The sequence below is a fragment of the Chelonoidis abingdonii genome, chromosome 4 (assembly GCF_003597395.2).
Source record: "Chelonoidis abingdonii isolate Lonesome George chromosome 4, CheloAbing_2.0, whole genome shotgun sequence".
Taxonomy (NCBI): Eukaryota; Metazoa; Chordata; order Testudines; family Testudinidae; genus Chelonoidis; species Chelonoidis abingdonii.
The window spans coordinates 69,499,822-69,511,768 of record NC_133772.1 but is presented as its reverse complement, the minus strand read 5'-3'; positions in this window follow the sequence as shown (position 1 = coordinate 69,511,768).

The window sequence follows — 11,947 nt, the reverse complement described above, 5'->3', positions numbered from 1 at the left end:
GAGCTGCTAATCACGACGATGAGGTGCAATTTCAGTCCCAAATCCAAAAAAGGCTCCACGATGGGAGCTGTGACGGAGTAGATACTGACTCTTCGGGATGCGCATGTGAAAAACATCGGGTCCCCGACAAATCTTTCTATCAACTTAGCGCCGTTACAGAAGTACACAATGCAAGCTAGTATTTGAAAAAAAAATCTCCAGGCTACAACAGTGCTGAGCTCGGTTCATCATGGCAGTGGAAGAACTCCAGATCGTACAAGCCCTAATGGGAAGGGAGGAGGAGCTTCAAGGATATGGACGCCATGGAGACTTGGGGGACAGTGTTAAGTGACCGATGTTGGTACTGAGGACTCGCACCGACTCCACTACCCACAGTCCACAGCAGTTCCCTCAAAAAGTATTGCATTCTTTGGCTGTAAGCTCCCCAATGACACCTGTAGGTAAAACTGCATTGTCCGGTGTTTGTCGTTCAGGGTAATGCTCCTCAATTTACTCCCCCCCACATGAAAGAAAGGGAAAGAATAGTTTCTTGACTTCTTTGAATGCTCACCCTAGTACTAGCCGATCTGCTGGTAGAGCGGATGCGCAGCAGTGAAGAGACAGATACCGGCCCTCCTCTCCCCTCCGTCCCTCGCTATTTTCGACAGTGTGCAGTAAGGACTCGGTAATGTCTTTGTTAATCAACCCGTGATGGCCCGGCTGGCCTTCAAGAATGAAGCCTGGCTGGGGATCTGGTGAAAATAGCAGATGGATATCTCATTCATTCCGTAGATGGTACGAAAGCTGTTAACCGTCAGCACTCTCATAGCAGACTGGGGCTCGTGAACGCTCCATCGCACCCTCACCGTTCTCGAGTAAAGAAAAGATTGTTGTCTGCTGCACCACTTAGCCCATAGCAGCGGGATGCTGCTCCCTCTCCCCACGCCGCATTCGCTCGACTTCATCGAAAGGACTCGCTCCCTTGTGTCCATACATCTAGCTGCCCGGGCCTACCTTCTCATTTATTCCAGCTTGGTCACTGCACATATTTTTATAACTTCGTGACACAAATGGGGGGGACACGTGCTCACGCGTAGATGCCCAGGAAGGTTGGGGAGGAGCGGAAGCGACGGTGGGTTGTTGCGGGCACCTCCCCGTGAATGCATGTAGCTCATCATTTCTGCAGATCTGACACAGAGCACCTGTGCTCTCTGATACACTGTCTCTAGTACACTTGCCCCAAATATTCTAGGCAGGACTGACTCTAGTTTTTAGAAAACATAAAGGAGTGATTGACTTGGGGAGTCGATTCCAGTTTTTGCTTTTGTGCCCCCGGCCGATCTCAGCCAGGGCACCCATGATAGAGCAGATCACAGTACAGAAAAGATAACATCATCTCTTGTGCAATTACGCCAGCAGCAGACAGTATACAGAACAACTGATAACATGTCTCTGCTTCATAGAAAGCGAATAATTGCTGATGTTTAGCGCTGGAGTTTGCTTCTGTCCGCGGCACCCAGTACAACATACGGTGAATGTAAAAAAAAAAAAAAAAAAAAAAGCTGAAACAGGCTCCATTGGCCCGTGCTATGTGTCTGCCAGTGGCAATTCAGGGAAAGAAGGGGCCGAAATGATTGGTCTGCCAGTTGCTTTCTCCGAGAAGGAATGGTGACGACATTTACCCAAAACCACCCGCGACAATGATTTTGCCCCATCAGCACTGGCTCGTCAACCCAGAAATTCTAAGGGCGGGGAACTGTGGAACTATGGGATAGCTAACGGAATAGCTACCCACAGTGCACGCCCAAAATCACGCGAGCCTCGACCATGACGTACACCTCCGAATTAATGTGCTTAGTGTGGCCGCGTGCACTCAACTTTATACAATCTGTTTTATAAAACCGGTTTATGTAAAATCGGAATAATCCTGTAGTGTAGATGTGCCCTAAGGCAGTGACATAAGAACCCAGGTTGCTTTGAATGAGTTTTGTGTAGCTCTTCCTGAGGAGAGAGAAAGTAAGCAGTGATGTGGGACACTGGATGTTCTGGAGCTGGCTGCCAAGCAAAGAAAAACAGCGTTGGGCTGCTTCATAACAAAGACAGAACCCAACAGAGTCCATGAGGGACAAGGATCTCCTAAGAATGTGGTTGGACCTGATTTTCTCATCTGCACATGTGTCTTTCCTGCACCTAATGCAACAGATCTGTGGCCACCCAGGATTCACCATGTTTAGAGAGAATGAAACTCCATCCCTTCCAGGGCCACCCGGGGGGGGGGGCAAGTGGGGCAATTTGCCCCAGGCCCTGGGCCCTGCAGGGGCCCCGCGAGCACTGGCCCAGTGGCAGTCCGGGTCTTCGGCTGGCATTTTGGCAGCGGGGGGCCCTTCAGTGCTGCCGAAGACACGCAGAGACTGAAGGGCCCCCCCACCGCCAAAGACCCGGACCGCCGCCAGGTGAGTACAAGCGCTGCAGCTCCCCCGCTTTGCTCCAGGCCCCCTGAATCCTCTGGGCAGCCCTGTTCCCTTCTTGCAAAACCATAGTTTCTTGACATAAAGGTAAATCTCTTTTAACTGTAGCAGTATTAAGGCTTATGACAAACACTTGAGTAGGTCTGACATTCCATTCAGTAGAAAGTAGTTGCGAAAATTCACACTAGGCAATACTAGAATGTAACTAAGTGAGTCCAAGGCTCTCAGCGCATGGTGCATCTGCCTGTCTGATGGTTTTCAGAAGAGCTATTACCATTCACCACATGCTGTCACTGACCCCTACATTTACAGTTTTACAATTTATATTCTCTTCTTTGATATAGCCACTGGTGTTGAGGGGCAGTAAGACAGCAGATCTCCCTGTAGCCACAGAACTGGGGACCCAAGAATAAGGAGCATAATGAAGACATGGAAGAAGGGAGACAGTGTGGCCAGATAGTGCTAGATAGTGTGGTCCAAATATTCTCAGTTCATTGGCCTGGGGGCCATAAACAGCTGATATATTTTAGCAGCCCTACCACAGCTTTACACTATGCTCAGGGCATGGCAGGCATAGAACCAGCCTCCGGAACAGGGAGCCGTAGCTGTGACCTTCTCACACCCTCAGCAGCACCTAGCAAATAGCGAGCAAAGCTGAGAATCTAAGCCTTAGTATTCTTCTCCTTGCGTCCACACATCCTGCTGACACTGTCTCCTAATACATTGGGGAGTGCTTGGCACTGCCTATGGTCAGCATCTCTACCACAAACAGTGAGATGACCATCTTCTACTAGTCCATGGCAAGATAGATGTAAGGATGCTAGCTACAAACGACAAAGTTGTCCCTTGCTGTATTCGCCGATCAGTGACCTATAGCAAAGAAGACTACTGTCATAAACAGATAAGAAAAGTTAATAGCACAGAAGTACTTTGTATCTCTTTGACTATAAAGGGTTAACAAGTTCATTATGCCTGGCTGTCACCTGACTGGAGAACCAATCAGGGGACAGGATACTTTCAAATCTTGAGGGAGGGAAGTTTCTATGTGTACTGTAGTTTTTGGTTGTTGTTCACTCTGGGGGCTCAGAGGGACCAGATATGCAACCAGGTTTCTCTCCAATCTCGCATCTCCCTGATAGGCCTTATAGTTCAAAATAGTGAGTCTATGATAGAAAAAAGTTCGAGTTAAGCGAAAACTGTATGTTGTTTCTGTTATTGCAAGTGCATTTGGCTGGAGTTTAATTGTGATTTGGCTGAAGAGAGTTAAATTGTGTCAATTGGCATCGAAGGAGCTTATCATTTGTGTATTTTGCTGAAGGATTTTCATGATACTTGTATACTTAGGCTGGGAAGGTGTATCCCATGTCTACATAGCTGAAAGACCCTGTACCTATTACCATGGGTTATACATTCTAATCAAAGTGGATATACTTTTTTTCGTGTGCCTGATTGTTTTTTTATTCTGGTGTACGACACCAAGAGAGGGGCTGGATTCACAGGAATTGGTGGGCGAGGGAAGGAGGAGAGCGGGGAGAGAAGGCTAAGTCTCTCCTCTTGTTAGGTATTACTGTCTCGTTCTCGGCGGAGAGTCTGGGACGGGTAAAGAGAGGGAGAGGATATAGAGTGATTGTCTCTCTCGTTTTGTGATATCGAGCGAGTGTATGATCACAGTGATTCACTCCAGGGTAACCCAGGGAGGGAAGCCTGCGGAGAGGGCAACGGTTGGGGGAAAGGGGTTTACTTCGTTACTGTTAAGATCCTGAGGGTCTGGGTCTAGGGGTCCCTGCGAAGGTTTGGGGGGCGACCAGAGTGTACCGCAGGCACTGGAATTCCTGGTGGTGGCAGTGCTATCAGAGCTTCTATATAGAGAAATACTAAGCTAGAGATCAGCATGTCCCATCTGTTTGGACGCGTAACGTTCAGAGTGGGAATTGTACCATACAACCTACATAGGAAAGAGCATCTTCTGCTGATAGTACAGCAGAAGTAAGCATAGGCATTCTGGACCTTTTGGTTGTGTGTCAGAGCCTCACCTGCCTGGTGAAGGACCCCTGACTGGTTGCCATGTGTTCTTCATTAGCTGTAGATTGCTGCTGGCTTAAGAACCTTGGTTGACAGTTATGGACTACTTAGCAGAACAGGTAACAAAGTTAGGTTCCTACAGAAGTAAGCACTGTGTTTTTGGTTTTCTGTTTGGGCTACAAAAGAGGTATTGAAACTGGATTCGATTACTCATTAGGATGAATTTAAATCCGGATGAATAATTCCACCTAAGTTTCATGTGTTACTCCAGTATAAAACAGTTGTGGTGAAAGCAGCATCAAAGATAATTATCTCCAAGAAGTGAAAGCTTGATAATTTATTTCCTACTCATTTAGGGTGTATAATTTGTGATTGACTCATACATTGGACATCCTTTAAAAAGGATTTAACTTCAGAGATCTATCTCATTAGATGGTTTGCTGAAATACTATATAAATAATTTTATTACTAGCTAGATTGATACTGACATAGATTTGATGTTGAATCATGATTTCAATAAGTCTAATGTAAATAAAAGTGTTTCGTGTTTACAATAGGGCTGGTAGTCAGAAGATCTGTATTTTCCTGTTTTCCCAACCCCCTCTGAGGAGGATTTTGTATATACTTTTGGAAGTCACTCAAATATTCGCAGAATTTTACATCAATCCTAAACTCCCATCTGTAAAATAGGGATAAAAAACACTTACTGCTTTTGTAAAGTTTCTTGTTTACAGGGAAAGATTTTCGTTATAACTAAAATATGAATTTATTTAGAATATAGTATACTATATGTAACACAACTTTCTCTCCTACCCACTTCTGGGAACATTTTATCTCATAATAGATCAGCTTTTTTGCGTTTAGCTTGTCACCTGGGAAAGGGTTTAAAGCTAAATGGTAAAAAGGCTCTCTTAATCCAGATAGGGGGGGGGGGGGGGGGGGTTATAGTGTCATAACTGCGTGTGGTATAACCATACAATATAATAGTAAAACTTTCCTATGGCTATATGTCCTTACACATCCTGGAGCGGGAGTTATGCATGTGTTTGTTGGGGAGGAAGGTGTTGAGAGGACAAGTAGGTAATTGAAAAGCAACTGTAACATTTAAGATAATACATTTCCACCCTACCTGACCTAACAAGAAACCATATTGTACACATTCCTGCCAGTGCTTTTTGCTGCATAAACTCTCTTTCTTTACCCTCTGTGTGAGATTACACCATTTGCTCACCCATGTATGCCAAATGATGAGTTACCCATTTAACAATTGTTATACCGTTTTTTGACTCGACCAAACTGTAACTTATCACCCTGAGACATAGATGATTTGTTTCCTTAGATCCGTGAAAAAGGCAGTAGCCTCAACTCCTTTATAGAAAGCACATACAGTTGAGGGGTTTTTGGAAGCATCTCACACATATCCCTTTCACAAGTATATTCCTTAAAACAGAGCATGTTCCAGCATCGGGAAAATAAATGTATCCATCACCAAAAACAAAATGAAACAGTGATTTAAAGTAGTAAATAGTAGCATAATATATGACTTACTTCGTCGCTGATGTTCAAATGCATTGTCCTATACATGTGTTTAATATCAGCATCATTTGAACATTTTCTTTCATTGTCCAATTATTCGTGTCATGTAGAAAGATTGAGAGTTATCTCCAGCAATATCGCTTTGTAATTTTGTTGCCCATTGAATAAAAGCAATAAGGAGCAGACATAAAGAGTTTCCAGTAGAGAGACTATTGGGAAGCAGTTGCTAACGCAATATCTTTCCATGAGTAAGGGTACTGCAGCTGTCTCTCTCCATCTTTTTTCTCAGGTAATACATGTTCCGATTGTCATTAATATTCAAGAAACATTATTGATCTGGACACACAGCAAAACGAAGGCTCCCTCATTTATAGCATCTCTTGGAAAAGAGTATTGCGTCTATCATTCATTTAAACAACTGTCAGTTGATGCTGTAAATTCAGGAAGAAGACACGTCTGAAATGCTGCACTTATCACATGTCTTTCCATTCCTGGACACCCTCTCACCACCCCAACAGATATAAGGTAACATTTCACCACTTGAGAGCCAACGCTTTTAACATCTTGCCAGGATGTCAGTAGACTGATGGAACATGGCCTATATTTTATTGAAATGAAATTTGTCCTATTAATTGTTACAGTGGATTGTAAACTTGAAGGAGATTCATGGATTCTTTGGAAAAATAATCTACAAGATTTCTGTTGCTCTATAAATACAATGCGCCTCAACTGATTTCATTTGCAGGCAGGTTCATCTCGTTCCGTGAAGCACTACCAGCAGGCAACAGAAATTTTAATGGTACACTGGACCAATTCATCCATTCTCTCTTCCATGACAAACAAGAATACACACAAGATTAAAAGGAGGATGCGACACTGTATCAGAGGAACATTTAAATAGGTCATCTAATTATCATTCAAAGGTAGTATCAAATACATGATGGAAGCGCTGATATAAATGTAAGACTAATTCATAAACTCCTGTGTGCATCCTGCTGGGAGTGTTCTGTTCAGCCACATCGAGGTGCTCTCTGCTGACACAGGTTCACTCTACAACCAAAAAAAGCTCTGTGAAGTCATTTAATAAACAGTAAGGTGCATGTCTGTGACACTGTCCATCCAGGACTCCAAACATTTTTAATGGAGGCTTTTATCAAATTAAATTATAAAAATATTAATAATACATTGTTCAGTAACAGCATGACAGCACTTGGTAAAAAACATTGACTTCAGTGGAACTATAGTATGTAAGTAGCACATGCATAAGATGTTAGCAGACGTTAGGCCTAAAATCTCTGGAGAATAATGGACTTCTAGGATATACTTCTTGTATAAGACAGTTTCGTTGCCTTTAAAGTGGTACGGATGAGGAACTGCTGAAGTTTAAGGGGTGTTGGCACCTCACCATCAACTCAGAGAATCCCTTCTGTAGAAATAAACAGAACTGATTTAAATGTACTACCTTGATTCCCCCCCCCCACTGTAGTCATGTATTCTTGTTTGTTGCAATGCTTACACAACCTTAATCTGTGCTCCTAGCCAGGGTGTGGTAGCAGCAATGTCTATTTCAGCTGTTTTAAGACTCCATCTCAGACTTTACTCAGTGAGAGAGCTGGACAAAATTTTCTATCGAAATTCAATTTTCAATGGACAAACTCGCTCTCTTTGGACTAAACAAAATTTTTGCTGAAAGCACTTCATCGTAAACAATTTAATCCAAATTTTGGTTTTAGCCAAAATGTTTTTTGGTTTTTTCAAAAAAAAAAAAAAGTCATTTTTTTCTGTGAAAAACAAAAAAAGTCTTTCTGACCATCTCTACTTGATTCCCAAGGTACCTGAGATTTGCTATAACGGTCAGATTTATTCTTGGTGTAGCTCACTTGAAGTTACTTAATAGAAGGTAATGTAAATTTACCTAGATGAATTTAGTTACATGTAGTGCTAGCCAGGGGGATGTTGTAATCATAGCATACTAGTATCAGTGGACAAGACCTTTTGTTTACCACATTCAGTTCTCCTTCTTGTTTTGTCGGAGTTAGTGTGTGAGTGAAAAGAGTGAATGTAATATGAAAGACAGGCCAGGCTGTTCTGTTGTTGTTTTTTTTATCCTCCAGCCTTTCTGTTTAAGATTAAATAGTAAAAACATTACTTCCTGGCTAAAAGCTACAGTAGATGGTTGCCAGGTACTAATGACTGATGGGTACAGATAAAGCCAAGCCCTGCTGGAAGCACAGGTTGGTCAGCTGTTAACAATGGGAAGATGTGGCACAAGACAACAGGATTTTTTTTTTAAAAAAAAGCAATCTGAGAAGTAATAGCCTAGTTCAGAAGTGTTAAGTGATCACTTTATAGTAGAGATCCTTATTGGTAGAATTTACAGTTAGTACCTGTTTGGTTTTTTTTTATCAAAGACAACTGACAGTTAGTCTCTCATGACATATGGTGTCAGTAGTGAAGGAAGAATTTTTTTCTGATTAAATATTTGCAGTCTGCGTCAGTATCTGTTGGAGCAGTAGTTCCTTATTTGATAGCCCTTCAGCCGCTTTAGCTAATCTGTCCAGCACTCTTGCTGAGCAGGTAACTATTCCCCTGGCTGCGAAGAAGCCATATAAAAGTCCATCTTGCTGCGGAAATTTAGCTGCCACTTTAAGTCCTAATGTTTTGATTTATAGTCCCTAAACTTTGAGTATGGGTGTGCGTTTGTTCCCATTTAGATATTGCATCTGCCCTTCTCACAACTATATATCTAAGTACCAGACAGGAAGTTGTGAAACTCGGACAGGGGGTGGGGGGGTAACTAGAGCCTGTATAAGAAAAAGCCGCCAAAATTGGGACTGTCCTATAAATTGGGGATCTGGCCACCCTACATATATCATTACCAAATATATTTCAACAAAGCTGTTTAACCAGCTACTTTCTTAACCTCCCAGTATTTGAGATTCAGTTACTTGGTTTTACCTTTTTTAAAAAATGAATTCGACTTACCTAATCTAAAATGGAGAGATTCCAAATGGAAGTGAGACAGCTAGCCTCCAGCAGTCAGGATCCTCAGAAGGAAGCGGCTTCATGTAGTGGCCTCCTCTCAGCGATACCATTAGGTGATAGCTCCTTAAAATGTCTCGCATGGATAAAAGGTTCATCAAAAACAAAGACACATCAGTATCAATGTGGGAGTTCTATTGTCTATGTCAGCAGGCGGGAAACCTTTCAGAAGTGATGTGCTGAGTCTTATTTTATTACTCTAATTTAGCGTTTTGCGTGCCAGTAATCACATCTTTAAACACTTCTCTTAGCAAGCTTCTTTTTTCTATACAGCTCTATGATTATACCTACAATACCTACTTGTTAAATTGGTAAACCGGTAAATACAGCGTTTTCAAAAGTTTCAGAAGCTTTATTTAAAATATAAATTAAAATGCAGAGTCCTGGTGGCAACGGACCCAGGCAACGCGTTGACGCCTCCACTGCAAATCAGGCTTGCGTGCCGCTTCGCATGCCTGCGTAGTTTTGCCTTATCCCTGGCCTTACATCTAACGACAGCCCACAGGTATAAGCTATGGGGGTGTGAACTGCAGTGTGCACTTGCATGCTGCACTTGTAACCCCACATGTGGACACAGACTAAAAGTACATAGTACTGTTTAAGAGGACTACGTTAATGTGAACTAGCTACCTTTTAGTTTGCACCTAAATACAGCACACTTAATGTGTGCCTTCTTTTCACACCTTGTTAGTCTGACGGCAGGGCCCATGGACATGTAGTTTACAATACATTGTACATTTTTTCATATATGCTCAGGAGGAGAGTAAGCAAATTAAAGCCGGGGATATCTTCCTGGAAATCCTTGGAGTTGATGATAGAAAATTTGACCCAGTATGTTATGAAGGAGCATGCTGTTCAGTTGAATAGGGAACGGAAATGAGCATCCAGCATTCACAGTTGTTTACATCGTAAATAACTGTTTGAGTTCACTACTAGGAAAAGTGGCAGGGTCTGTGTTAGAACAGATAAGCAATTTTTCACAAGTTTTAAAACAGACGTCATATGAGTGCCTCTTGAACTTCAAGAGGAGCCCTTAGTGGTGAATGGGCATGATTTAAGGGATTGTTAATGGATCTGGAGCCTTTTGGCTCTATGTCACTTTTCAGAATCCAGACCAAGTTGTTAGTACCCTGAAGTTTTCACTGTGATGACTGTTAGGTGGCTCAGCTTGTTTCCCACGGGACAGGTTGTCTGTCTGATGATCAAAAATACATCCATTTGGGACCTAATTGGCACCCTATGTTGAAAACTTGCAAAAGCAATAAGTGTCCCTGAAAAGTAAGTTGCAAGTTTGCTGCGAAATTGGTCCTCTTGTTAGCGTCCAGAAGGGGGAGCACACAATTGAGCCCCACATGCACTGTTTCCCTGGATAAAAGGACCTATCATTTCCAGGACTTTCAATTTCAGTTCTAAATCATGCCCCATAAGTCAACTTCCAAGCACTTCCAAGAGATAAGAAAATGACACTGCTTTTAAGCCTTGCTTTTGAATGAGGGCTTTTACAGTGACAGATGCTTGTTACAGTGTGACAGGATGGACCCATACATTCCTTTTAAGCACCAATAAATCACTCCAAAAGTGACAAATGCGTGTAACTAAAATATATTATAAATATTCCTGAGGCTTCATTATTTGTTCCCTTGACCCAAACTGAATGTGCAAAATAACCTTTTGTGCAGAATGTCACTTGAAATGTCTTTCACGAATCTCGTCCAATGTTAGTCCAATGAAGACAATACGGTTAAAAAAAAAAAAAAGATGTGCACTGCTATCGTATGAGGCTACTTTACTGATTAACACAGTGCCTTTGTGTTTTGTTCAGCTTATTTGACTAATTAATATGTAAGCCCTGATGCAGGACCCTGTTTTCTCTGTGTTTGTACAGTAGTCCACTATGGCCTGCTCCATATAAAAAATAAGTAAACCTGACTGGTTATATTGGGTTGTTTTTGATTTTGCGCATTTAATAATGTTAATATTTAACAATTGTACATCTCAATTTTGATTTAAAATTAAACCTACGAAACCAGCTTAAAACTGAACATCCATTAAAACTAGGTTCTGGTGGACCCTTTCACATAGCAAGCTGTGAGTAGGACCCCCATACTTATTATATATTTAAACATTATAAGTGGTGGGTGCAAAGCAGGGTTTTGAGTGGGTGAGCTCGCCAAACCCCCATTGTATAACCTTGCGACCCAATGAAGGTCCACTCCCCAGTTTTGAGAGACCTGCATTAAAAACATGGTTGTGATATAATCGTGTCATGTGGAGCCAGCTTCTACAAAACTAGTTATGACTCACAAACACGATAGACTCGAAGTAGTGTCTAGACCCTTTGAATAGATGCAAATCTAAGGTTTGGCTAGGTTTAAAATGACTTTCCAGAGGTCTCACGCAGCCTTAAATCTGAGCTGCGCAGCTCAGGACAGAAGAAGGGGGAAATTTAGGGCTGGTGCGGAAGCTGGCTTGGCCTCGTATAAGCAGAGCATCCCCTGAGCCCTTTGGCGTTCAAAAATGATCAAGACTATTAATATTAAGCTTCTCTGGCACAACTCCCCAGTTCCTATGCTGAGAATGTCTAGACAATACAGTGCTAAAAATTCCAGCAGGCACCAGAGGCTGGTTCTATAATAGAGCTTGCACCATTCTACCAACCATTAGAGATAAGCCTATGCTATTAAGAGAAGTTACTGTTTCCAATTCTTGCTTCTCTGCTGAGACAGAACTTCCACTAAAAACAAAGAGGGTCATCTTCTTGAGTAATTTAATATTCATCACAGTTTTCTATTACTGCTGATACTTCATATAAGAGCCTAAATAGATGACTACATTGTTCGAGCTATTTCTCAGATTGGAATGTGGTCGTCATTCATGTATCTCATGTTTAATTCTTCGGA